The sequence below is a fragment of the Rhinolophus hipposideros genome (genome assembly GCF_964194185.1).
Source record: "Rhinolophus hipposideros genome assembly, chromosome: 11".
NCBI lineage: Eukaryota > Metazoa > Chordata > Mammalia > Chiroptera > Rhinolophidae > Rhinolophus > Rhinolophus hipposideros.
Genome location: NC_138057.1, coordinates 27,370,221 through 27,397,817, shown reverse-complemented (window position 1 = coordinate 27,397,817; position 27,597 = coordinate 27,370,221). Strand labels below are relative to the sequence as shown.

The 27,597-nt window shown below is 35.2% G+C and overlaps 1 protein-coding gene across 31 annotated transcripts in view; it reads right to left on the bottom strand.

Annotated features, from left to right (window-relative positions):
* The window catches only part of PTPRD (protein tyrosine phosphatase receptor type D), a 2,053,994-nt gene that overhangs the window by 1,597,339 nt on the left and 429,058 nt on the right, over positions 1-27,597 (bottom strand). Inside the window, exon 3 of one of the 31 annotated variants that reach the window (XM_081066971.1) lies at positions 1,179-1,251. The exons of the other annotated variants lie outside the window; for them this stretch is intronic. The gene's annotated coding sequence lies outside the window, so the exon portion shown is untranslated. The remainder of the gene's footprint in view (positions 1-1,178; positions 1,252-27,597) is intronic. 31 annotated transcript variants of the gene reach the window in all.

The following is a 27,597-nucleotide window of genomic DNA, read 5'->3' as shown; positions in this document are numbered from 1 at the left end:
ATTTTGGTCTACCACATATTCTAAAACAATAAACAATAAAAATAAAATAAATAGAAAAGTACATATTTTGTACCTGCTCCCTCCCCCAACTCATCTGTACACTTTATCCCATTAAATATAATTTTATAGTGTCATCCATAAATTTTTGAATAGACCACATATGTTCTTACAACGTACTCCTCTACCACAACTTCATGCAGAAAATTAAGTTGGTTCCTATTTTTGAATAACATAATACAATGCTCTAGTGTCTCCATGAAGAAAAATTTTGATGTCAATGATAATCCATATTTAATTTTTTTCAACAATATTGTTCAGTTGGCCTCCAGAAAGTTATCATTTTAATAATTTATTGACCACTCTGATGTTTATAGTCTACTTGCTATGTATGAGAAGCCCATCTGTAAGGTCTGGAAGTTGTGGGTCACACGCAGAATAGAGTGTGCCTGCTAATTAGCACATAGAATGAAAAGCACAGCATCACAAAGAAAAGAATGACTTACTGAGCTGTGAATGTGATGCAGAATGTTAAAAAAAAAAAAAGGTGAATTTTATCTCGGATTAACACAATATGTGGAGTAGGAAAGGACAAGCCTAAAGCCAACATGATCAAAGGGATAGTGGTAAGAAAGTTTGAGGTGTATTTAGAAAAAGAGAGAGAAAAAGAAAAAAAATTGACCACATGGAGTAGAATGAATGTTCTTTTTGTTTTATTTTGTTTTAAGATATAGAAGAAAATAAGCAGAAAGAGGAGGATTAGGCCAAAATATAGAGGAATTTAAATGTCAGGTATTTGATATGCAGTGTCTACATATTCAACCAAACCTGTTGACAACTAATTGCAGAAAGTGAAAGGAGACTGGAAATTACAACAAAAGATCAGAATTTATGTCATGACAGAATGTTAGTCGTGAGGATGACAGGGAAGGGAAAATTACAAGTGTCGTTGTAAAGAATAAGCTTTTAACTGATTAAATGTGGGAGAGGAAGAAATCGAAGATGATAAGGGATTCAGCCTCAGGAACAAAAACATATTCTAAAGATTAATAAAAATATAAATGAGGAAAATGCAGATTTTTGTGTAGAACATATAAATTAACCTTTCAAACTTTAATATTAATGGGATAATGGAACTGAAAGTCGCCTTGGCAAAGGGAGATAGAAAAGGAATTACTGACCAGGTTGTGTTGATTAACTCTGCCACTTACTAGCTGGGCAAGTTGATTTTCTGTTCTTCACCAGTGTCCTTATCTGTCCAACAAGAATGTTAACAACTTCATTTGTTGTGAAGTAACATAAGACAATGCACATAATAGTACCTAGCACGATTCCTAATGAAAAGAGTGTTTAATAAGCATAAATCAAATCCAGATTCATCGGTTTTTAATATCTATTTACACAAGATCTGGTAAATGAGTTATATGTAGTATATACTCAATAAACATATATTGCATTCAGGACGGAGAAATGATAAGCATTGGGACTGGAATCCCAACTGCAATATAATTAAACTTATTGCTCATCTTGGATTATCCTTGAAGACATTTTCTCCATCGCCTAAATGTATTTTTAACTTCCTTAATTCAACCTATCCACAAATATCACCCTTTATAGCTGGTATTATTAATAATAAAGCCCTTAGTATGGTAATCATTAGTCTGATCATTCAACTATGGATTGTTTTTCTCACCTTGGGATAAACGGTAGAATTATACCTTTTGACTCCCTTGTGGTTGAGAGCAATGTGACCAGAAAAAATGACATGTGTAGGTGTTCAATAAGCCTAGTTCCTGGACCTCACATACACAAGTACAATGAGCAAGAAATAAATCTTGTTATTTAAACCAGTAAGAGTTTTTTTGTTTGTTTGTTTGTTTGGTTTGTTTTGTTACTGCAATGTAACAGTGAATCCTGATTAATACAATCAATTTATTGATGGGAGAGTCCCTCCCAGAATCACTATTTTAAAATCTCAGTACCTCCAGTGCCATTAGGATAAGCATGGCATTTACATTTTCATGATTTAAAAATAAACTAAGGCACTACAATAGACTCTGATATATCAAACACCAAGTAGTATAAAATAAATAAATAAAGGGAGAACATAAAGATATCACCTTATTCTTTAAGGAAACTGATCCCTTATGAAATTAAACAGGAGACTAAAAAATTTCTTCTACAAGCATCTTCTTTCTGTTATTGCATTCTGATTTCTTGCCTCTGAAAAGTTGTTACCGAGAGGAAACTATTGTATTCTCATCAGGATACAGAGGGCTGGTGAGAATGATGAGCTGATTTTATGGTCATCAAGGGTACAGTTAATGTTAAATTGGCTGGCAAATAAATATTTTGTGGGGCAATATAATATATCCTAATAAAAAGTGTCAAATTTTTGTGTGAAAATAAAATTGCATGTGTTATTATAATTACCAAATCCCATTGCATTAAATAAATTTTGTATCAGATACCTACTATTCTAAATACATCCCTTCTGAAAAAAAAAACATGACCAAGTTTGAAAAACATACACCAGGGCAAACATAAATAATCTACTTTTACTTAAGCATCTTTAGTTCACATTTTCTACTGAGGTAGTGAGTACCTAACTATTATGATCATCTTCTTTAACCCAAGTCATATTTGGATGGATATGTTCACTGCTGTTATTGGTACCTGGCAAATTGTTGAGTGACAAAGTGTCTGATAGTATCTCCATGGCAATTTTACTTGTGATTGATAAAGCCAGGCCTCTAGGGTCCAATTTTCTGAAACTTATGGTGGGAAATAGGAACTGGAAAATGAACTACTGGTTATATATATTTTTAGTGTTACAAGGAGACTATTTTTGAGAATAATTGTGACAAGAATAAAAAGACAAGGACAAGAAGCCCCAATCTGTCAAAATCTTAGTATTCTTGCAGCTGCTTTCCTGATATACGCCAATGACTTCTGCCAAAGACAAGGAAAAAAAAAAAAGAAGAAAAGTGTATTTTCTTAAAGATGATGTCAACATATCTGGTGTATTGGATAAGCAATAAGGTACATGGGACTGTTCGTTGTTTGTTTATCCTTAAGGACAGATTATATTTCCCTATAACAGGGTCAGAGCCCCCTGTTCCAATCCTTCTATTAAGTGTTTACTGACTCAAAATTGAAAAACAAGCATATTTGACTCTCTTTCATATCTAACATCCAGTCCAATTATTAAGTGCCTCCTGTATTCTAGGATCTGTAGTCTATTTGCACAGACCTTGAAATTTCACTTCTTACAACTACCATGTGAGGTTACTTGTTATTATTGCTGTCATTCAGTAGGATGGGAAAAGTATCTCAGAGAGGTTCAGTCCTTTGTTCAACATCACATGACTATAAAGTGGTGTCACACAGCTTTTATATCTGGGTCTACTTGACTCTAAAATGCACATGCTCTCCATTATAACATAGTCCTCTCTCTACCAGAAGGGGGAAAACACCCCAAGAACAAAGGAACAAAGAATCAAAGTAACAAAAATCCTGATAAGGAAGTAGAAGCTAAAATAAATGGATGGTACTATTTCAAACTAAAAAGCTTCTGCACAGCAAAATAAAGCATCAACAAAATAAAGAGGCAACCAACTGAATGGGAGAAGATTTTTGCAAACAATGCCTGCCGATAAGGGGCTAATAGCCAAAATATATAAGGAACTCATACAACTCAACAACAAAAAAACAAACAACCCAATTTAAAAATGGGGAGACAACCTGGAGAGACATTTCTCCAAAGAGGACATACAAATGGCTAATAGACATATGAAAAAAAATTAACATCACTAATCATCAGAGAAATGCAAATAAAAACCACAATGAGATATCACCTCACCCCAATCAGAATGGCTATCATTAACAAGACAAATAGTAACAAGTGTGGGAGAGGCTGTGGAGAAAAAGGAACCCTCAAACACTGGTGGGGGGAATGAAGATTGATACAGTCATTGTGGAAGGCAGTGTGGATGGAGGTTCCTCAAAAAATTACGCATAGAATTACCATATGACCCAGCAATCCCTCTCCTGGGTATCTACCCAAAAAATCTGAAAACATTTATCCATAAAGACATATGTGCTCCAATATTCATTGCAGCATTATTTATGGTGTCTGAGACATGGAAACAACCAAAGTGTCCTTGGATAGGTGATTGGGTAAAGAAGATATGGTATATGGAATACTACACATTGGAATACTATTCTGCCATAACAAAAAATGAAATAGTACCACTTCTGACAACATGAATGGATCTGGAGATTCTAATGCTAAGCTAAATAAGTCAGACAGAAAAAGTAGAGAACCATATGATTACAGTGATATATGGTATATAAAGCTGAAAACAATAAAATAACAAGACAAACAAATGGAACAAAAACTGAAAGACACAGATAATAATTTAGTGGTAACCAGAGGGTAAGCGGGGAGAGGGGTGGTAGATGAGGGTAAAGGGGATCAAATATATGGTGATGGAAGGAGAATTGACTCTGGGTGGTGAACACACAATGTGATCTTTAGATGCTGTAACCCAGAATTGTACACCTGAAATCTATGTAACTTTACTAAAATTGTCACCCAATAAACTTTAAATAAAATAAAATCCTGATAAACAGAACAGTAGTAAATCTGAGAGGAAGAAAATAATCTTAAAATAAAATGAAAGGGGGAAAAAAGAGAAAAATTGCTTGGTTTAGATTTTTTAATGGGGGGGGGTGAGATGAAAGATTTTGTCTCAATATGCCACCTTAAACAAGGTCAATTAGAGGCTTTCTTGCCCCAAAGGAAACCTTTTGAAAATAGTCATGGGACTGTGAAATCAAGAAAGGGTTGGCAAAAGTTAATGTGGGAAAGTCACTTCATACTGAGGTAATTCCTGGCTAATTTTGAGAAAAAAAAGTATTTAGAAATTGATTACCCCTTTCTTTAAATGTTAAGTAGAATTTTATCATGAAAACATAATTTTGTAATGTCCCAAATAATTGATTTTTTTTTTCTCCAGCTAAAGCTTAACCAGAATTTTAGTGAAATCTTTTAAACAGACCCTCATGAACTGGAATGCCATTCATTTCATTTTTAATATATGAGGATTTTCAATTTGGGCATAAAGTGTCCTTCTGGACTCAACACATGGGGAAGTCCTGAATTCTAGAGCTATTTACTTCTGGTATGGCCTTATGCACAATGCTTGAGTTTCTGTATCCCCATCACCTATCTGTAAAATTGAGAGAACCAATGTTTTAAGATTTTTTTGTAAGAGTGAAATTAAATAATACATGCCATGGCATTTTGTGACTAATTCTATAGGAATAAAAAATGATGGCTATAATTTGTGCATTCCTAATTCTGGGTTCTCACACTAGTAGAAGGTTGAAGTTTGGTATAGTAACAATTATTATTCATTCCAGTGATTCTTCTGAGTTTTAATTATGTTGAATCCCTCCTGTCTTAGGTGTAATTTGACAATGAGTAGCAGTTTGCTGGATTCCTGCTTTTCATTCTAAATTTGTTATAATAGAAAGATCAATCCATTCTGCAGATGAATTGATCCAAGAATTTAGAATGAAAAAAGATCTGCCAATAAATGTCTACTTCTGCTACTTCCCAGCTGTGCAATCGTAGACAAGTTGTTTAGCCTCTCTGATCTCATTTATTCATGTATAAAATGGAAACATGAGAATTCAGAAAGACCATACATGCACAGACAATGGTATACTCATCAGATTAGATGCACTGTGTTTTCCTATATCTCTATCGGTTTTGCATTTCAGTTCTATACTCAGCTGATGAGCTTTCTCCAGTGTAATTTTGACATATAGGCATGATTGACCAGTGGTTTAGAGCAACTGTGAGTAAACATGGTATACCAGATGATGGATATACCGGTGCCCCAGAGGAGCGGAGCATGCCAGAGTTCCCCTTTGGTGTTTCAAAATTGACAAGCCAGTTTTCTTTTCAGAATAACCAGCTGTAAGGACTTAACTTGCTTTATGCAGCCAAAAGCAGAATAGTCAGGAAAACATCAGGTCACAGCTGAGTTCCCAGGGTGACGGAGCATGTACTTGTCACAGCAGCCTAATTTCTTGTTATCTTATGCTCATTAGTGACAGATACTGTGTGTTTACCTTGCTGAAAACAATGGGCTTATTATTTTTACAGATTTTCTTGATGATATATACCTGTTCAACCAATAAATATCTATTGCATTTATGTTAAGTTCAATACATAGCACAGGATTTTTTTTTTTTTTTTGAGTAAATCAAGGTCACTGCTTTCCAGGAGTATGAAATTTAGAATGAAAGAGGAACACATACACAACTGACTCTTTCACATAGATGAAAAATCCTAGCTACACTGTAGGGTATGATTAACCCTACCCACGTTGTGGAGGAGGCAGACTTCTCAGATCAAGTTAATTTAGGTGGATCCAAATTATAGAACTCACAGCTAGGGAACAAGAAAGCTAAAATTAAACAAAATGCAAACGGGCTAGGTTTCAATACTCTCATGAGCCAAAAGATAATTTGTTTACTATGCAGAACCAGAACAATGACTCTCAAATATCTCTCCCACCTTGCCACTTCCAGTATTCCCAACATAACCTTAAGGCACACACCTTTTCTTAAAATAAGCCCTCACCAATGTGTGACCAGTATAGATCACTGTTCTGGTATGTCAGAGCTAGTTTCCTTCTAAGCCGCATGGCTTATTTTAAAAGCTGGAGAGAAGGTGTAAGGACTATTTGCCCAAAGTGGCAATCCACCCTGCCCAAGCACTGGAAGGGTTGCTTCTGCCTCTGCCAACCGTCATTTGGAGTTGAGAAGAGATGCTTTCCACGACACACTCAAAGTTCCTTTAATTCCATCTCCCTCTTTCTTCAAACTAAACCTGCAGAAACGAAAGTCTTCTACAGTGACTAAATATTACAAATCGACTTCAACAGATATTTGCTTTAACAGATATTTGCCCATGACTGTCAGTACTTAGCTATACACTGTCACTCCTTTCTAGGACCTTGGAGATTGAAAGGTGAGTGGTAGAGGTAGAAAACAAAATTTAATTCAGGTGGTAACAGTTCATAACACATAAAAAGGTGTTGCTTAAATGGAACCTTCGGAAAACTATCTCTGCAGACAAACTGATACTCTACTCTTGGCAAAAAAATCAAAAGTTGAATTTCTAATGGATTCCCTTTTGCTACTATTTTCCCAGTTGTTTAAAGCTAAAAATGCACTTGGGAGCTCAGATCTGGGGAGGCTGGATGGTGCAATGTTTAAGAACTCAGACCTGGATTTGGGATACCTGCTTTCCGATGCCACAACCAGCCCTTATTTTTTTGCCATTGAGGTATTTACTTAACATCCCTGGCCCTAAATTTCTTTATCTTTAGGATGACTGCAATAATAATGAATAATGTTTCAGAGATTCGATGAGTTAATACATGTCAGACTCATAAAGCCAGATCCACTAAGCATTCACAATTGTTAGCTATTTTATTAACAGCTTTAGTTTATCACCTTACTCGTTTTTCCTAAAATGTTTTATTTTGCACAGTAGTTCATTTTATATACATCTTCATTGCATTTCTAAAATATGTAGAATACATAACTTTAATGGAGTAATTACTAGCTACAGAGACCAATAGACCTGGCTTTGGATCCCCTACCCTGAGTGACCTTGGCAAACATATATTATCTGTCAGTTAACCTATCTCTCAAATGTGTTTGCAGGGCCATTGATGTAAATGAAATCACTCACATCATCTGTTGCTTAATATTTGGCTGTTCATTCCACTGCCTCTTTGCATATCTCACTGTGTTTTTGCTTTTCTTTTTTGTTTGTTTGTTTTTAGGTTTCTTTCAGTCACAAGGTTGGGACAGCAACACCCACCAGGCCTGGGATAGGGTTGGAACAGCTGTGGTTGATTCTGGAGTGCAGGCTAGCAGGTAGCCCTCAGGAACACTTGCATATCCAAAATTTCAAGCACACACATTTTGATTACATGGGAGGCGAGGGAAAAGAGAGGAAAGTGAATTCAGAGTATATGCCTCTAAATTCAAAACTTGATTTTTCTTCTCAGGAAGGAAAGACGGCGGAGCGACACTGCAGTGTTTGGAGAAGGTGCAAGTAAAAATTCAAGGTCCCAATTATTAAGGGGTTTATGAGGGAAGCTAGGTATCAGTAATAACAGGTAAACAGGAACTGTGTTCAATGCTTTCTTTAAAAACTCATTTATATTTCACAACAACTCTATGAAGTATATATAATATTGTCCTCATTTTACAAATGAGGAAACCTGGGGGCATGGGAGTGAAGTAACTCTGCCAGGTCCACACCCAGGCCACCTGGCTCCTGCATCCATGCCCTCATCTCCCAACACCAGGCTCCCTCCGCACAGATATAGATGACGTGCTACAGCTGCTGGTCACTGACTGAAACAGCAGCACCAAACTCCAACAAAGGACATATATCAGAGATAATGGAAATGGTGATTTTCAAACTTTCCCAATGATGATGATTACCTGGGGTGCTTTCTAAACATGCAGATTCTAGACACCTCCCCAGGTCTAAAGAAACAATCTTCAGGGAGAAGTGTGGGGACAGCAATGGTTGACATGTCCCCAGGTGATTATTATTATAGGGAAAGTTTGGGCAACACCGACTGGGGTGAATAATGGAAAACTCCTAAGGCAGTGCTTCTCCCACTTTAATATGCATACAGCTCCATGGTCTGTTTCTGCATTTCCAGCAAGCTTTTGGGTTATGCCAATGCTGTTGGTTGCTGCATCGACCACATTTTGAGAAACAAGGCTCTAAGCAATGACTCAGGAGTCTAGGATCAAGGGCTCACTGACAGCCATCACCTTGGCTTTTCATTAAACAAAAAAAAAATCACCTAGCTTGTTTGTACAAAATATAAATTCCAGTGTCCACTCTTATAGATTGTGATTTGATAGGATGCAGATGGTTATCAGAAATCTGCTTTTTAATCAAGGAATTTCAAATGATTTGATTCGAATGTGGATATTCCTCAATCTCACTTTCCATTGATAAACACTGAAAGCGCTGTGGAAATCAAAGCACTCTAAAGGTGGAAAGAACAGCAGTGTTCCATTATAGAAGTCATTCAATCCCTTGGTTTTATCACCCATAACCTGGAGAGAATAATATGTGCCTTTATAGAGTTGTTAGGATAAAATGAGATCAGACATGAAAGCAAAGAACAGCTGAGCCACCCTATTCAAGGGGTCATCAGAAATAGGTTATGGATCCAGCAAAGAACCACTTTCGGCTAAAGAACCAGAAAAGCTTTTCTATAATTTCTTGATTTTTAGGCTATAGAGGCAATTGACAAAATCACTACATTCACTCTATCCACTTACTATCTAGGCAGGACCAATAGCTGTCTGTTATTATAAAATGATAGTGCCTCTCTCTCTCCATTTTATTCATATAAGCAAATATAAATATATCTATAAACATATATATATATATATAATTTGTGTATGCATGTGCTTGTGTATATAAATATATATATGTTTGCAGATATGAAATATGCACGTATGCACATATAGTTAAATTTAATAGATTCCTTGAAACGCTAAAGACACATGTAATATAGCTAACCTTTAAAACAATGCTAACATAGCTCCTACAATATGACACTTTAAGAACACCTTTTTAATAATGCATGTTCTTAAATGTTAAGCTGATTCATATGTTACATCCTCAATTTTTACATCAAAAGTTCTATTTAGAATATCAAAAGGAAGAAATATGGAAAAATACAGAATTTTAATATAGAATTTTCTAAGGAATTACAGTGGTCTGCTATTATTACTGTGTCTTAACCCTGTTTGAAAATATCTTAGGTTTTTAAAAGGAGATGGTCTTCAGCTTCTTTCTCAGACCATGCTTTATTAGATTTAAAAAAAAAACAAAGAGCAAAGAAAAAACCTTCAAAGTACTATCTTTCACAGCCTGTGGCAAGGACAAGTCTTAGGGTGACACCTATTACAGAAGAAGCAAAAATATGAGGATGAAAAAGAAAAGCCACAGACTACATTCCCTTTTCTGTATCTAGATGTTTTGAAATGTGGATTAGGCACACACAAACAGTGTAAGTATATAAATCACAGTCAAGTGGATATACTGGCCGTATGTTTAATGTCCCACATTTAACACAGAGAGAATGTTTGTGAACATGTGTGTGTGTGATGCATATTTACTGAATGTGATGTATAGGACCATAATGTTAAGTATAAGAGGTAGTGGGTTCTAGCACATTATGAAAAAGTGAACTGTTTGAGGTCTATAAAATTATGTTGCCTGCAGGTAATTAGGTGACTAAAATTATTTTTGGATTATTAGTTACATTGTGAAATTTCAAAAAACAGGTCACTTTACTTCATAATGATGTGACAAAAAAACACTGAAAATCAACCCAAAAATTTCTTTGTTTTAAGGGCCAGGATTATGTTAACAGCAACTTAAAACAAGACCTACATGAGAGTAAGGAACTTAAAGTTAAATGATATTTGTTGATATTTTATGATTTTTTTTTTCTTTTCCACTTAAGGAGAAATACTCAGTGTAAATTTGTGTAGGTAATTTCCTTTTGAAAACTGAACTATGTTAGGCTTGAATTATAACTGGAATAATGTAACACAAGTAGGGTAATGGGCAATTTTTTAAATTATTTTTTCTATCTAGATTTCTTTTAAATATAGGAGAAAAATCTGTACATAAATTGAGAAATAAAATACGTGTGTGTGTGTGTGTGTGTGTGTGTGTGTGTGTGTGTGTGTTTATCTCCCAAACAAATATGTTCCTGGGTAAAATGGAGTCATCTTTAGCATATATCGCCTAAAATTTGGAATAACTGGCTATTTATTGAAACATCTAACACATGACCTAAGGGAACACAATTAGTCAGAAATGAGCAATACACTGGGGTGGCAAAAAATGTATACAAGTGGACACTTTGGTCAACGTTGGTTAAACAGTAGTTCACTGTAATCAGAAGTGTCTGGACGCTGATGGTAACCACTTTGAGCATCTCTTGTAATTGTAGAAGTCAAACGTGACTTGTATTCATTTTTTCTTATTGGTGTATATTAAATGTTACAGTTTTAATACAGGTTTTTTTTCTATTCTTGAAATGTGTATACATTATTTTGGCAACCTCTGTAGATATGGATATATTTATATTATGGCTTATTGGGGAACAAAATCTAACTTTTTCCATATTTGTATCAATAATTGCATCAGACTTAACACGAGGGTCTAAAAAGTCCAACATACACTGAAACACAATTGCTTTTTCTCTTGCCTCCATTTAAACATTAAGACCATTTAGAAGGTTTGCAGTTATAACTGAAATAGCCACATCATCATAAAAGTCTCCATATTTCTAAGTGACAAAATGAAGTCTGAGTTAAATTGTATGATACATGGCTTAATTAGTGTTTCTGCTTCTATGCTTGATTCACTGCAACATACATGTAAACTGATGGTTACTAATCAGCATTGAATTCAGGAAGCCATTTCATTGATAACGAATATAGGCAAGAAGCCACAGTATTATTAACAGTACCTATGTTTTAGTCACCAAAAGAAATTACAAGTATGTTCATATCACACTGAAGTTGCCATAGATACCTTGAGATATCGTTTACATCCATCAATGTTTCAAAATTACTGTATTTAATGCACACACTGCTACATTTGTTTGTGAATCACAAATTCTACTCTATGACAAAGTAGAAATATGTATGATTTACTTTGTATTCTCTATATATTTAATGTTATGAACATTGAAACCTTATTCCAAAAAGTCCATATGCTTCACAAAAAGGAATTTGTAGAACAAAATGATTAAAAACACATTTTTAGCATGAGTCGGGTGATGCCAATCTTATCTTGAAAATCTTCCAATGACTATGCATTTCAGGTAGAGTGAAGTCCCTCTAGTTCTTTGATTTCCACCACCATTCTGGTCTCATTATTGTGTTTCTCAAGTACATTAAGCATGCTCACAACTCATAGCCTTTGCACCGACTGTTCCCTCTGCCCAGAATCATCTCCCCTCACATAAAATCATACTGTACTCACTCACTTCCTTCTAGACATTTTGCAAATGTCATTTCACTCAAGTCTATGCTATTTTATTTATAACCACACTCCTCCATAGAGTCCTGTTTTCCGTACCCTGCTAATCATACTCCGTAATTTACTTTATTTTCCATCTACCATCCTCCAGAATATAAACTCCATTACAGCAGGTGTGTGTGTGTGTGTGTTTGTGTGTGTGTGTGTGTTTCATTCAACAGAGTATCATAATTTGTTTGAGATGATCAGTGAACTTTTGTAAAATGAAAAAAAAATATGTAAAAATAAATTATGCTTTCGGTAGGGTTAAAAAACAGGATAAATGGCTGTACAACTGTAGAAAATATATATATTTTTAATAATTGATAAATATAGAACCCGAGAAGTTAGACAGAAAGCTGGTAGTATTCCTTTGTCATATTGGTTGACTAAGAGGGTCTACAGAAGATGTTCAATTGTCTCCACTTATTGTGTGGGATACATTCCAAGAACCCCAGTGGATGCCTGAAACCTTGGATGATGCCAAACCCTGTATGTACTGTGTTTTTTCCTATGCATACATACCTATGACAGAATTTAATTCATAAATTAGGCATAGTAAGAGATTAACAACAATAACTAATAATAAAATAGAATGATTATAAGAGTATTCTGTAATAAAAGCTATGTGAATGTGGTCTCTCAGCAAACCAGCACTCATTTCTTTATTTAAAATTTCACAGAGAGAAGATTTAATCTTACTACAGATTTTAGCAACATCAGCATGTGATTTCTTTCTTTCTTTATGAAGCTGAGACTTTTCACCATTTCATTTAAATGAAGCACGTTATGGCATCTCTTTGGCATATCCAAATTGCCAGCATCACTCTTCTTTCTCTTTGGGGCCATTATTAAGTAAAATAAGGGTTGTTTGAACACAAGCACTGCGATGCCATGACAGTCGATATTGTAAATGAAGAAACAGCTACTACCTGACTAAGGAGCAGGGAGCATCTACAACCTGGAGACACTGGACAAAGGGATGATTCACCTCCAGCTGGGGTGGAGCAGGTCACAGGAGATTTTATCACGCTACTCAAAATGATGTACAATTTAAAGCTTACAGATTGTTTATTTCTGGAATTTTCCATTTAATATTTTGGGAATGCAATTGTCCGCAGGTAACTAATATTGCAGAAAGCAAAATCGCAGGTGGGGGTATGGGTGATGGCTACTGTATTAGTTTCCTAGAACTGCTGTAACAAATTACCACACATTTGGTGGATTAAAAACAAAACAAAACAAAACAATTTATTCTCACATATCTGGAGGATACAGGTCCAAAATCAAGGTGTTGGCAGGGCCCCAATCCCTCAGAAGGCTCTAGGGGTGACTTTCTTGCTTCTTCCAGTATTTGGTGGCTCCTGGTTCCTTGGTTTGTAGCAGCATAACAGCAATCTGCTTCCATCTTCATATATCCTTCTTTCCTGTGTGATCAAATCTCCGTCTCCTCTTCTTATAAGAACACTAGTCCTTGGATTTAGGGTCCACTCTAAATTCAGGGTGATTTCCTTTAAAATTCTTAATTATATCTGAAAAGATCTGTCTCCAAATGAGGTCACATTCACAGGTCCTACAGGTTAGGACATGGACAGATCTTTTTGGAAAGCACAATCGATTCTCTACAGAACGTAAAATAGATCTAGAAGTATTTGCCTAAAGAAACTAAGTCTTTTTATTTACTTTGTCCACAGAGGAGGACATTATTCCTTCTTAATATTGATTTTAGAATTATATGCCTCAATATTCTAGGGAATCTTCTAATTGATTTTGAGGAAAACAAAAATGTTTTGTTATTAAAAGTGCTTTTAAAAGTTTTAATAGGAGAAATAGTAGTGTTGTAAGCAGGACTCTAAAGTTTTGCATAGTTAGTGACTAAATGCAAATTGACCAATAGCTTCCAAGCTGAAAAAGAAAACATCTAACGACAGAAAACTATGATTTGATACTTTTCCCACAGAAATAAAATTAAAAAAAAAAAGATAGATGTCTAAAGAAGGGACCCACTTTCTTTGTACAGGTGCAATAGACCAACTGTGGCTAGCTAGGTGGAGATTAGAGTGCAATTGAGGTCACCTACATGTGAGATTTCTAATGGTAATGATTAGGGGAGGATTAAATTAAAAGCTGTGTGCTCAAGGGCTGAAGGAAACTTCTAACATTTATTGAGTACGTCCTAATTGCCAAAAGGAAATAATGTATGCTTCAGATACTTGATCTAACTCCATAAGAATACCAATTTTAAAGGATTTTTTTGTGTGTGTTAAATACATTACCTAATATTATTGACTATCTTATTATTAAAAGTGATACAGGTAAATTTTTAACTTTGGATTCAAAATGTCAAATGTGCAAGTAAAAAAAGAAAAAGGAGTACCTACAAAAAAAGATTTGAAGGTGTTATTTGGCTAAGAAGTCAAAAAGAGCCAAGATATAATTTCACAATTAATAAATCTGAAGTATTCTTAGATCTAATATTCAGAAATATATGCCTTGATCAATGGTGGTCAAGCATACATTTTAGTTCACATCACAACTACAATTTGGTGTTGATCTCCAGGAACAGTATTTTGGGATAACATTTACAAATTACACGACAACAAGGAAGGTAAACATTCTGGAATTTATGCCATCTTAAAAATAGATGAAGGAAGAGGAGATATTTAGCTTGAAGGATATACTCAAAATAAAAACAGCATTTGTATTAAAAAAATTGTACCATGGTCATGTAGAAAATGATAAAACAAAAGAAAACAGACAAGCAAACTAGGAAATGAGTGGTGCAATAGGTGGGATTAGACTTTTGTCTAAGAAACACCAGTTAAGTATGAGAGCTATTGAGCAGTGAAATGGAGTGCCTGGTCAGGCTCTGAATTTCCATAATAAAGATAACTAATGTTCATTGAAGTGCTTGGTACTGAGCTAACTGCATTTCTCCACTATTGCAATCAATCTCAACAACAATCATATGAGGCAGAGGTTATTATCTTCATTTCCTGGAAGAGGAAATATAATGATTTGCCCATGGTCAAACAACTAGCAATTCTAAACTTATTGTTTTAACCACATTTATAGCCTTGTCCTTCTATGGTATACTAGATTGAGCACATCTGTTAAGAGTCTTTTAAAAGGACATCGTGCATCCAGAGTGTAGGTCATCTGACTTCTAAGGTTAAAACATGAAAAAAAAATGTTTAACACATTTCAAGCAATAAGAGTAGGTATAATGTTTTGAGTGTATAATAGGATAATTTTATACAAAAGATATACAGGAGTTATATCTGTAACTCTTATACAGATATACAATAAACGTGTCAGAGATTTTACATAATTCATTAATTAATGAGGGAACCAGTAAGAGATCACAAGTAAGTCCATGGAGAATTCACACACATGCGCTCATACACACACACACACACACACACACACACACTCACTGACACACAATAAAATCCACTTAAAAATAATTACAAAACTGATGTGTTCCATAGGGAGGAAGGGGTTAAAACAGAATATCATTTCATGTCTATGGACAAGAATCATTTGCATTGCTATCAGTTATCTAAAATGTACAGAGTTGTAAAATAGCTCCAAGACAATGACAAGTGCAGAGACCCACTAGAACCACACAACCTGGGGCACACTAAGACAACACCCAATTTTCCACTGAAGACAGCCATTTGGACAATTGCAAAGTCTTTTACAATGTTTCCTTCAAATGTTTACTATTATTACTGTACAAGTAACATAGATAAGAAGTAGCAGAGGAGTGATAAAAACTTAGGTCTGTTTAGCATGAAAGATGATGGCGCTCTGCACGAAGACACACAGCCTCTTCAGAAATATCCATATATTGAAAAGAAACAGAAAAGGACCCTGATCTTTGTTGAATATGCACCACATTTAGTGCTGAGTGTTTCATACATTACGACACCAAAAACAGCAAGACACAATTATTGAGTGTTTTCTGTATGCCAGAATTTGTGCTAATTAATGCATGTGCATTTTTATGCGGTATAATGTCTCTGTTAGTCATAATGATAATATGACAGCAGCGGCAGAAGTAACAAAATCAATAATAATGGTTTCTCAGTTTAGCTGAACGGTTGAAAGTCAAGGACTTGTTCTAACTATTACTTAATTTAATCTTAACAGCCACTCCTGTGATTTAAGTATTAATATTCCCACTTTATGGGTATGGAATTGAGGGTTAGAAAGGTCAATAATTAGCGTAAGTCACACAATGAATAATATTCATTCTATGACTAGTCTGTGATTATAATTATTATGCTACTAAACTAAACTATAATAGGTCATAATGTAAATGAACTGTGAAGTATATCTATTAGAATACAAAATTATTTCCTTAAGATGTTTCTAGACATCATAAACACAACTATTAAAAATGTTAGTATTTAAGTTCCCATAGTTTTAAACACTATCAATGATAACACGTATTTCAAAAATACTTTGCTTAAAAACAACAAAAAAAATAAGAATTCACAATCAAATATAAAATTTGTTCTTCAAGAAATCCATTCAAAAAGCTAATAACTAAACCATAAGTAAAGGGTTTTCTCTGACGTATGTATCTTAAAGAATAATTTCAGACGAAATATTAAACCCTACCTCCCTCCCCACCACATCCCTCATGTCACCATCCAAAATAACAGTCCCTGTATGTTCTAAGGGAGAAAAAAAAAAAAAGAGAGCTCAGATAGAAATACAAGAGGGAGGCAAAATACAGTGCCAGCAATAAACATCTATTTACATTTGACAAAATATAATCATTATTTTTTATTGACTAAGTAGGATTGTAGAATTGTGCTATGATTTCTTCCAAAATAGATTATTCGAAGAGGTCAAATATGTTTTAAAATGTTTCTTTAATATTCAAAATATTGATTAACCTTATTAAATTATCAGGTTGGACAGCATTATTAATAAGGACTTTGATTGTCAATGGTATTCACCCCAACTCTTGCCTTAATGATTAAATATGCCAAATTCATAGTGATTGTGTTTTAAATTACCTTTGTTTAGCCATGTAATTGGAAGAAAGCAGTAGTGTGGATAATCCTAAATGCTAAATAATTCCAAAACCATTTAGAGCTGGCTTTGGATATTTTTTTAACTTGTGAGCAGATTTATCTCCTAATTACATTTTGCTTAGGCTAAAAATTAAAACAGGCATCTACTATTCAATAAGAAAGTGGCAGGGCCCAAAATATGGTGGTTGATAAGGGCACCCAGATGGTCATGTAGACAGAGTTCTAAAACAACTACAATAACAACATAATATCAACAACAGAAAGACTTATGGAGGAAACTTAGAGCCTATTCAAGAATATCCAATTTTTGACATCAGTTAGAGTTAGCTCTAATTTGTCATTAATCCCTGCTCTGCTACTGTTGTTTTGGTCTGTAATAATCTAAGTTCACTTATTCATATTTATACAATAGTTCAAATTACACTTCAAGTCCCACATCCTTCATTAAGCAATAACGCTATAACTGGAGTATTAACTCTCCCTCAGTATTTAAGACCTAACCTAGGTGCCCTACTAACTGCAGAGGGAACTACAAGATGTATTAATGTTTTTCTTCATCCACAAAGATGGAGGGTAAATTATGGCATCATCTACTACCATCTCCCCAAACAGGCCTCTTTTTCACTTTGACTTCCACACCATGACCTTGCAACAACTCATGCCCCCAAATCTCAAGATAAATCTCAAACGGATAAATTTCTCCAATGTCTATGTTAGTTACTTCCGGGGCTCATGTACCTTAAAGTACAGGCATTTTCCTAATCAGGGTTGAAATAGCAAAAACGGTATAGAGTTGCAAATGTTCATATTACTTCCTGATTCCTCATTATTGTCAATAATAAACATTTCAAGAGAGCAGATATTGCTGTGGCCTGGAATAGATGTGTAGGGAAAAAAGATGAAATTAAGCTTTGTGTTGTAAATGCAATGCTAGTCACCACTGACTTATATAAGAACTATAACTGCTGCTGCTATAACTACTAACAACAGGATCACCACCATCATTTATTGTCATGTATGTACTAGACGCCAAACACACTGTGCTGATGAGTTCACTTTATTTTTTAAAATGTCATTTATAAAACTAAGTGCATCTACATTTTAGATGGAGATGGAAATGTGGAAGTACCTTAAGAGTAAATGGGTTTTTTTGGGTGGAAAACTCTTAAGAAAGGGAAGGGCTAGTTTCAATGAGAGAGTTTGAGACAAGAACATTAAATTCCTGCATACGAGAGAAAATTAAATTTTAGAGGTAGCTCTTCACAGCAGGTTCTAAGGGGGGATAGAGAACCCTGAAATTGAAAGACAAGGACAGATGGGTAGAGGCAGAAGGAGAAGTTAATGAGAATAACGTCATGGCTTTCCATCTACAAGTATTCCTCTAATACAATGGGGTAACATTTCCATTTCTAATTTTGCACACTTTTTATTACAGATGTACACTGCTTGTATAAACTTCAGGCCCCAGAAAACCTGGATCTGTCTCTGGCAGAGAGATGTTTCTGTTCCCACAAGAAGAGTACTAACTTTCCGAATAGTCTATTTTAAATTCGTGTGAGATCTGCTCATTGAAATCTTTCTCCATTAGTCCTTAAGCTTCAGCAAAATGAAGTGTTCATAGTAGACCCTGGAAGTCTACTTATATATAACTATATGCACAGCTTCAGGTTTTATAATTACTCAATTACAGTATTTTCATTACCGCATTAAAAAGTTAATCAAAATAATGCATCCAATCAAAATTAGTTTATGTAAAATAAATCTAGAAAGTACCAGATATGAAAGGATGACCAAGTATAGATGTATTTAGATTTAGCTGAGGACAATGGGATGCCCAAGGAAGATGGAAAGGTTATAAAGAACAACCCAAAAAATATACTTTTGGTGGATATCACACACAACTGGAAATTGTGTTTGCATAATGAATGTCAGATTATCAATTAATACTTGGTTAACATTGTTGAGGTTTTGGGTTCAACTAAACATTGGTGAGGAACTTTCATCCTCTAGTGTATTCTTATAATATCTGCATCTAAGTCACACTGATATTTCTATAACCCACCCACCCATCATCTGGCAGTTGGCTAACCACAGGGACTGGAGAGCAATTGTAAAGTGGAACCTGTTGTTAGCAAGGGCTTTTCTTGCCCGAATCAGCCTGAAAACTAGTTAACAGAGAGTCGTGGCAGGTATCAGCATGTTTAAGCAGCTCTCTCATTAACAAAAATGCTTAGGTAAGGTAGGCATTTGCTGATGTGATTATCTGTGTGTTCCCTGAGTCCCCAGAGAAGGACCAAATTCAAACACCTGGTGTAGGCAAAGCATAACAAAAAGCTGGGCATTTAAGGTAACAGTGGAAGCATGTCCTACTGAACCGTATTGCTGAGAGCAGAAGTCACCCGGAGCACAGGATATTGAGAAAGACTACACAGCAAACTGCAGCTACAAAGTGCTCCTTCCTATGTTTTAATCTTGCTTCAGGGACACGGTTACCTTTAGACTAAGTAGACTTTAATTATAAAAATTACCTAGTGATTACGGTGGTATGCTAATATATGTGAGTTTGTGAGGTCAAGGGACATTTCAAATGTCCAGGCTGTCATATTCATTCCTTTGTATTTTGCCCTGCGATCATCTCTATGAAGTTTCAAATTACAAACTATAGCACTTTGATCTTTTTCTTTCGATACAGGAAAGCTAGTGAAGGGTTGTCCTGTAAGAAGTAGACCCTAGACTGAGCCTCCAAAGCTTCTCTCCCAATTATTCTGTGGCCTCCAATCCTGTCACTCACACACCATCTTGTTATATGACCAGAATCAAAAGTGACTATTGAAGAATTCACCAACTCATACAGACTTTAAGAAGATGGGGGGAGGGGGATGTAGGCAGATCAAGATAAGGATGTCATTCTGGAGAACAGGGATGGAGAAAATGACTGTATGTCATGGTAATCGGGAAGAGTGAATACATCTTCCCTCAAAAACCGATATTCATGGTGTTAGGTTCTGCATTATTGCCAGGGCTGCTTTTTAGTTACATTATGGTTTACACAGTTTGGTCGGCTGGCTTGAAAATCACCTACTGTGTATACAAGGTCACATTGCTGGTGCCAAGGCCATAGCAGGTATCTGGTGAACATTCGTGGACTTGAATGATATCCGTGTTACTAGAAAACATGTGTTTTTAATAACAATTTGTCAAACACCATGGGTGTGGAACTATCTGTGGAACTATCTAACTCTGAATGTGGGGTGGGAATCCTAGAATGAAGGACTGTTATACAACTACTATAAACACAGCTGTGCCCAGGCTTCATTTGAAGGACTCATCGGAGTAACTTTAAACCTACTTACTCATTCGAGGACCCAAGTACCCTCTTTTTGATAGGAGAGAGGGTCGAGGAGTAAAACTTTATCAAGGAACAAGAATTGGTTGCAAAAAGGAAGAGTTTATTTTGCAGACAGACCTTGGACAGGCTTCTTAACTCATCCTTTGTAACTTGTGTTTTAGTCTGAAGGTAAGCAGAATCCAAAAAAAATAAGTCAAAGTAAAACAGAGCAGAGAATTCAGCAATGATTTGTTATATAATTTATTGCACCATAAACAAAATTTTTAATAAAACATGTCACAGAAATTAGAAGTTCTTGTTTTAATGCACAATACTGTAATCATAATTAGATCATATATATTTAGCAAATGGAAGGATTATTTTATTAAGTAGTTTGTCCACAACAATAATATTTTGTGCCACTAAATATTGTTTCGGAAAACAAAGTATACTACTGTACACAGCTAAATGCAGCAAACTGTAGAAGAGTGCAATATGGCACACAATGCTCATTCACCCCATATTTTTTCATTGGCATGGATTGTTCACATGCTCTGAATTGGAGCATGTTTTACAGTTTTTAGAACTTTCAGACATTTGCATTTAGTCCTGAATCCATAGTTTTTGTTGTTGTTGTTGTTTGTTTTTGTCTTTTATTGTTGACTTTTCAAACATATAGATATGGATTCCTTAGAAAGTGAGAATTTCCCGTAATTCAGTCACTCTGAGGTAACTGCCTTATTACCAACACTCTGCCCACAAAAGACATACCAAAGGACTCGACATTCTATTGCATCACATGCCTTTGGCATTTTACTCATGGCATTCCTTCAGACGAGAATACCTTGGTCAATCTTTTTTTCTACCTTGTAAATTCCTATGTAGTAAGTTCTACTACAAATGCCACCTCCTCTAGAACCTTCCTTCAGTTGTTCCAATCAGATTTAGTTGTTTTCTTCTCTGTATATCATTGGAGTTTGTAAATGACTTTGTTATAGTGTTCACTGCATCAGAAAAGTCTAATTTGAATATCCATCTGTTTTCTTTCTTTCTTTACTTTTTTTCTTTCTTTTCTTTTCTTTCTTCTCTTTTTTCATATCTAAAAGTCTTTATTTTGCATTCATTTTGAGGGGTTAGCCTCTTCTTAGAACCCTTTCTTAGCAAGATATATACATCTTTCCTCTGCTTTATAAAATATTATTTTCTATACACTTATTTTTTGTTTGTTAGGAAGTTGGTGTGCCTTTTACAGCACGGTACTATTTCTGCTAGTGATAATTGCTTTTGTGAATGTTGGATAATAAAGTTGCATGGGTTTTGAGTGTTCAGCTCTCAACCACATTTTCCCAATAGACCTTGTTTTTTTAGAATACAATTTTTCAGAGTACTAAGATTACCTGGAATTTATGTTTGGTGCTATAGCAGGAAAACACACACACACACACACACACACACGCACACACACACACATATGGTTGACCTTGTAAGTGTGGTCATTACCCAATAGTCAATTCTTACACTTCAACATTTATCATTTTATACCTTATGTGTCTCTTAGCTTTCATGAGTAACACCAGATTCTTTTCTTACAAGATGTTCGGGAAAGAGTTAAGATAGCAGTCTAGAACTTTAGAAGGACCAGCTGACAGGGAAGGGTAGTGGCTGGCATCTAGGAATATGGTTTTTTGAACTGTCCTTTCATCTAAGTGATAAGATTGTTTTACCATACAAGACTGACTAGACTGAACAAACAATGTGATTTATTGTGAATATCTGCTTTCTTTCTGCAATTCTAGAATTTGATAATTGTGGATAGACAGAGATTGCTTATGTGACCATATACCCAATCTCTTAAACTCTGTCTCATGTAGACTTTCATGGGCTGAAACACTGCACATGTGTTATTCCATTTCCTATGTGAGGATGAGCACATACTTACAAAGAATACATAGGAAGAATGTACATGGATTCCTCCAGAAGGAGGTGGATAGGTCTTTGTCCCTCACAAAGATATCCAACTGTGTATCTTTGGTATGTTGCCGCAATAATTCCAGCCATGAGTACAACTAACTGTGAATCCTTGTGAGTACTAGCGAAGCACTAAACCTTGGGTGATAATGGGGTCACTGAAACAAGTAGTGTCAGAAGTGCTGGCACATGACCCTGCCTTGAATATAATTCCCATGTCTTTAATGACCCACAAGACAGTTCTTCTTAGATGTCTTGGCATTATCTCAAAGAAATGTGGTAAAAGAAAACTTACCTTTCCTTTAAACACAAATGCTTCATAATTCTACGAATAGTAATAATATTCTTTAGCCTAGTCACCTACATTCAAAATATTACAATGCTCTTTTAGAGCAAAGGCAATCTATAATAAAGAACCGAGTTTTAAAATAAATAAGATTTCCATCCCATCTTTATATTCAAATCCCAGTGTATTAGCTTAATGAACTTGGGCAAGTAGGACACAGCTTGATATGGAATGGAAACTTAATACACTGTAACTATTAATTAATGATATTAATCATTTTTCTAGTATTATTACCTCTTCCTTCTACTATCTTACTATGATGCAAATATTGTACACACTGTAAAACTTGCATTAGTAGTTATTAATTTCTCCTTTCTCACTGGGGCCACCCCAATATGGCTTCATTTTCTCATTTCTATACGAGTGCAGTAATCTATTTTGGTCTGCTATTCCTCTCTGTCAAACCTGTTTTTCTAGATTAATCTTCTGAAGTGGAAGTTTTTAAAATCTGCTCCAGGGAGCCCCCATATTTCCTGTAATTCTCAGAGATCAGCAGGAAGTAGAGTATAGAGAGTGATAGATTTCACATCTGACTGTTAAGAGAGAGGCTCTGCTTCTTATCTGTTTTATATATTGTGCTTCTGTTTGATATGTTTAGAGAAAGGTCTCGGTAGCTACAATAAGTTTGTGCAGACACTACTGTTAGCTGTTTTAGGACTGAGTCTAATCTCTTTAAACTCCAGATTTTCTCCTCCACTTTTTAATATCCCTGACCACTTGTTGTGTATGAGTCCTTTGCCTTGATCAAAATGCTTTGTTGACTGAGCTCTGTTGTGGGATGAATTGTGTCCCTTCAAAATCCAGATGTTAAAAGTCCTAACCCGTAGTAAATAAGAAAGAAACCTTATTTGGAAATGAGGTAACTGCAAATGTAATTAGTTAAGATTAAGTCATACTGGAGTGGGGCAGGCCTCTAATTAATATGATCAATGTCCTTATAAAAATAAGAAATTTGCGCAGACAGAGAGAGGGAGAGAGAGAGAGAGAGAGAGAGAGAGAGAGAGAGAGAGAGAGAGAGAGAGAGAGAGATAGAACTTTGTGAAGATGAAGGCAGAGGGAGGGTCAAGTTGATACAGCAGAAACCAAGAATGCCAGCTTCCAGCAAACCACCAGAATTTAGGAAAGAAATGGGATAAGTTTCTCCCTCCAGCCTTCAGAAGGACCCCATTTTGATGACACCTTGATCTGGGACTTCTAGCCACCTGAACTATTAAACAATAAATTTATGTTGTTTAAGAAATCCAATTTGTGGTAGATTGTTATGGCAGTCCTAGCAAACAAACACACTCTCTAAACACGGTAAGCACTTTTCCATTTCCATATCTGTGTTCTCCCTGCAATGCTTTCAATAGAGACTCCCTCTGCCTTTAAAAACTAGCCCTAGTTTTGCAACCTTCGCAAAGTGTTTTTCAGCTGTCTTAGGACTTAGCGGAATTTAATCTTTTTAAACAGATGGAGTGATAGTACTCAATAATATGATTGGAAAATGTCAGATGCTACTTTATTGATCACTTGAAAATAAAAACAGACTCTCAATCTAATGTTACATATTAAAACATTAAGCTTAATTTGACGTCATTGTGACCACTATTAGCAACATAGGATATATGTAGTAGTATGGAGTGTATAAATTTGCTTTGGGGACACAAAGAAATAAAATATACATGAAAGTAATGTATTAGCTTGTATCAACAAGGACAGAAAAAACAATTTCTAATACAGTAATCTATTTCAAAACTCCTGATCTGAATTGGGACAGGGAGAGATTGGACTTTTCTGTTCCTGTTTGTACATAAATTTAAAACCCAACTACTTTGGTGATAATTCATCTTCTTTTGCTCATGAATTATTTTTGTTGTACTCATGAAAGAGGAACTGATTATAGTTGACAGACTTCACAAAGTTGATGCATACTAATGGCATGTACAGATTATTCAAGAGTGCTTCCAGACCCTTTCTTTAATCATTAAACTGATTTTAATGTTCTTCTTAAGGTCTTTAATGACCTCTTAATTCATAAATCTGATATTTTACTTTCACTGCTTCTGCTACTGACGTTTATAAAGCAACTGATATGGCTGAGGCTCTATACCTCAAAATAATGTCTCCTTTATCATTTACTCTCTCTTTTAATTACTGATTTTCTTCTTACTTATCTAATTCTTTCTTCTACTTGTCTTTCGTTGGTTCCTCCTCCATTGTCTCACCCATTCTCATGGATCTAGCTTGCAAATTAATGTGATGACACACAAGTTCGTACCTGTAATTCCAAATTCACTCCAGAAACATATTTCCAACAGTTTCTTGGTCTATACACACATTGATAAATCAAAACTACTGTCAGTAACAAAATATGAAAACATATGGTAAATGTTTAAATTAAAAAAAGAAAAACATGTATTACAGTAAAAGACACATTGGCATTAATCCCCCTCAAAATATTCCCCTCGTTTCACACCCACGTATCCCGCTGTCCTTGCTACTTGCTGAAGCAGTTCTGGAAGTCCTCTTTCATTAGTGTCTTTAGTTGCACTGCTGTGGTTGCCTCGATGTCCTGAATCGAATCAAAACGTTTACGTTTCATGGTCATTTTGACTTTGGGAAAGAGACAGCAATCCCACGGTGCCAGATCCAATGAATAAGGTGGATGTGGACACACCTTAATGTTTTTATTTGACAGAAATTCAAATAGAAACATTATGTGACATAAAGCCTTTTGATCACGTTGTGATAAAAAAATAATAATATGGTGAATGCTGCTGCCAAGTGTCGTCAATGGAAAGGCAGGATCTTCAACACGGGAAGCAGTGTATTGAACCTGAGTAACAGTGTGTGACAAGTTTCAACTGGTTCTGTGCAGTCAGTCAGGTGTGAGCTACGGTTGAGAGACGGAGTGTTTTAATATGTGCAGTGAATCATCATCCATCATGACAACACTCCGTATCACACATCACTTCTGGTACGGCAATTCCTGTCAAATAAAAATATTACAGTGTGTCCTTATCCACCTTATTCACCAGATCCGGGGCTGTGCAACTTCTGGCTTTTTCAAATAGTCAAAATGACCACGAAAGGTAAATGTTTTGAATTGATTGAGGAAATCGAGGCAGTGCAATTAAAGACACTCATGAAAGAGGACTTTCAGGACTGCTTCAAAAAATGACAACAATGGGATAAGAGTGTCTGAAGTGAAGAGGAGTATTTTAAGGGGAGTTAATTGCAATGGGTCTTTTAGTGCAATACCTATATATATATTTTTTAATTTAAGCACTCACCTTATTTTTTGATCATAAATCATGCACTTTTGCATGCATAATATCACTTGTATCCTACTTCAATCATCTAAATTGGCTGGATTTTAATACCGTTAATAAATAGTAATCAATTATTCCTCATTAGACTAAGAGGCCATAATAACAGAAAAAAATCTAAACAAAAACATTATTTAACATTATTTGATGATAAAGATAATGATTTTGGTTCTCTTTGGTGGAATTAACCAAATAGTTTCAGAAAAATGTGTCCTCACCTTTCAGAGTATGATTCTTCCACTATATTTACTTACAAATAATATTACTCAAATTAATTTAAAACTGGTACGTTTAAAAGTTATTTTGATTTAGTTTTGGATTTTGATAACTACATATATATATATATATATATATATATATATATATATATATATATATTTGAAAAACTTTAAATCGAGGTTCGCTCCTGTTGTAAATATTTAATCTTCTTAGACTAGCAATCACAGACTTATAAAAATAGAGCCACATTTACCTTTTCAGTTCTTTCTCCTCTACTGGGCCATACAACTTACATTCTAATTGAGACAGCCTATTCAACACCCATTCAGACATTTGAGATCCCTACTTCTGTGCCTAAGATTGTTTTCAAAGATGTTTCTTCCAAGTGAAGTAACATCCCTCCTTTCTTTTTCTCCCATCAAAATCCTCGCATATCCTTAGCTCGGAGCCCAATCCTTCATCAACCTTTCTCTATCAGCATAGATCAGATTTACTCTTTCTTTATAGAAATTTTTACAGCATGCTCTGTTCATAGTTCATTGGAAATATATTTTCCTACTCAATGTGTGGATTTGTAGAGGTCAAGTATCAATGGCTACCTGACATAACAAACACAGTGCACAACATGCAGAAATCACTCAATATTTGCAGAACTATACTACATTGGGCTGCGTGTACACAATTGAAAAAGTGCAAAATAGAAGAAAATATTGAGTGATCATGAACAAAACTTATTTGGTAAATCTTTTCTGAATTGACAGAAATGTCATAAGTGATTATGTGTGTGAATGAAAATCGTATCACACTGAAGAAAAACTGTAAAAAAAATAAAGTAAAATAAAATAAATGGGAACTACAGATAGCAGATGCATCATCTCTTTGGAGCCAAATCATACTTTAAGGTAGGCAGAGAGGCTGAAAATGGAAATTGAAGCGGTCTGGGAAACAAGACTCCCAGACCTTCCTTTATAAAGAATTGTACAAAGTAGGTCAGTACTTCTTAGAAAAGTGGAGACTGAGAGCACAGAACATTCAGAAAAGAAAGGAAAGAATAGATCCCTTAAAGCTCTATAAGCTAGCATTAAATGCAAGAAAAGTAAGTAAGAGGTGATAGTAATGCCAAGCAGAACAAAACAAGAACAAGAATTTCATTTGTTGGAGGCTGGGCTGCAGAGGAGATCATAGGAGACGTGGTATGCTGTTGGGGA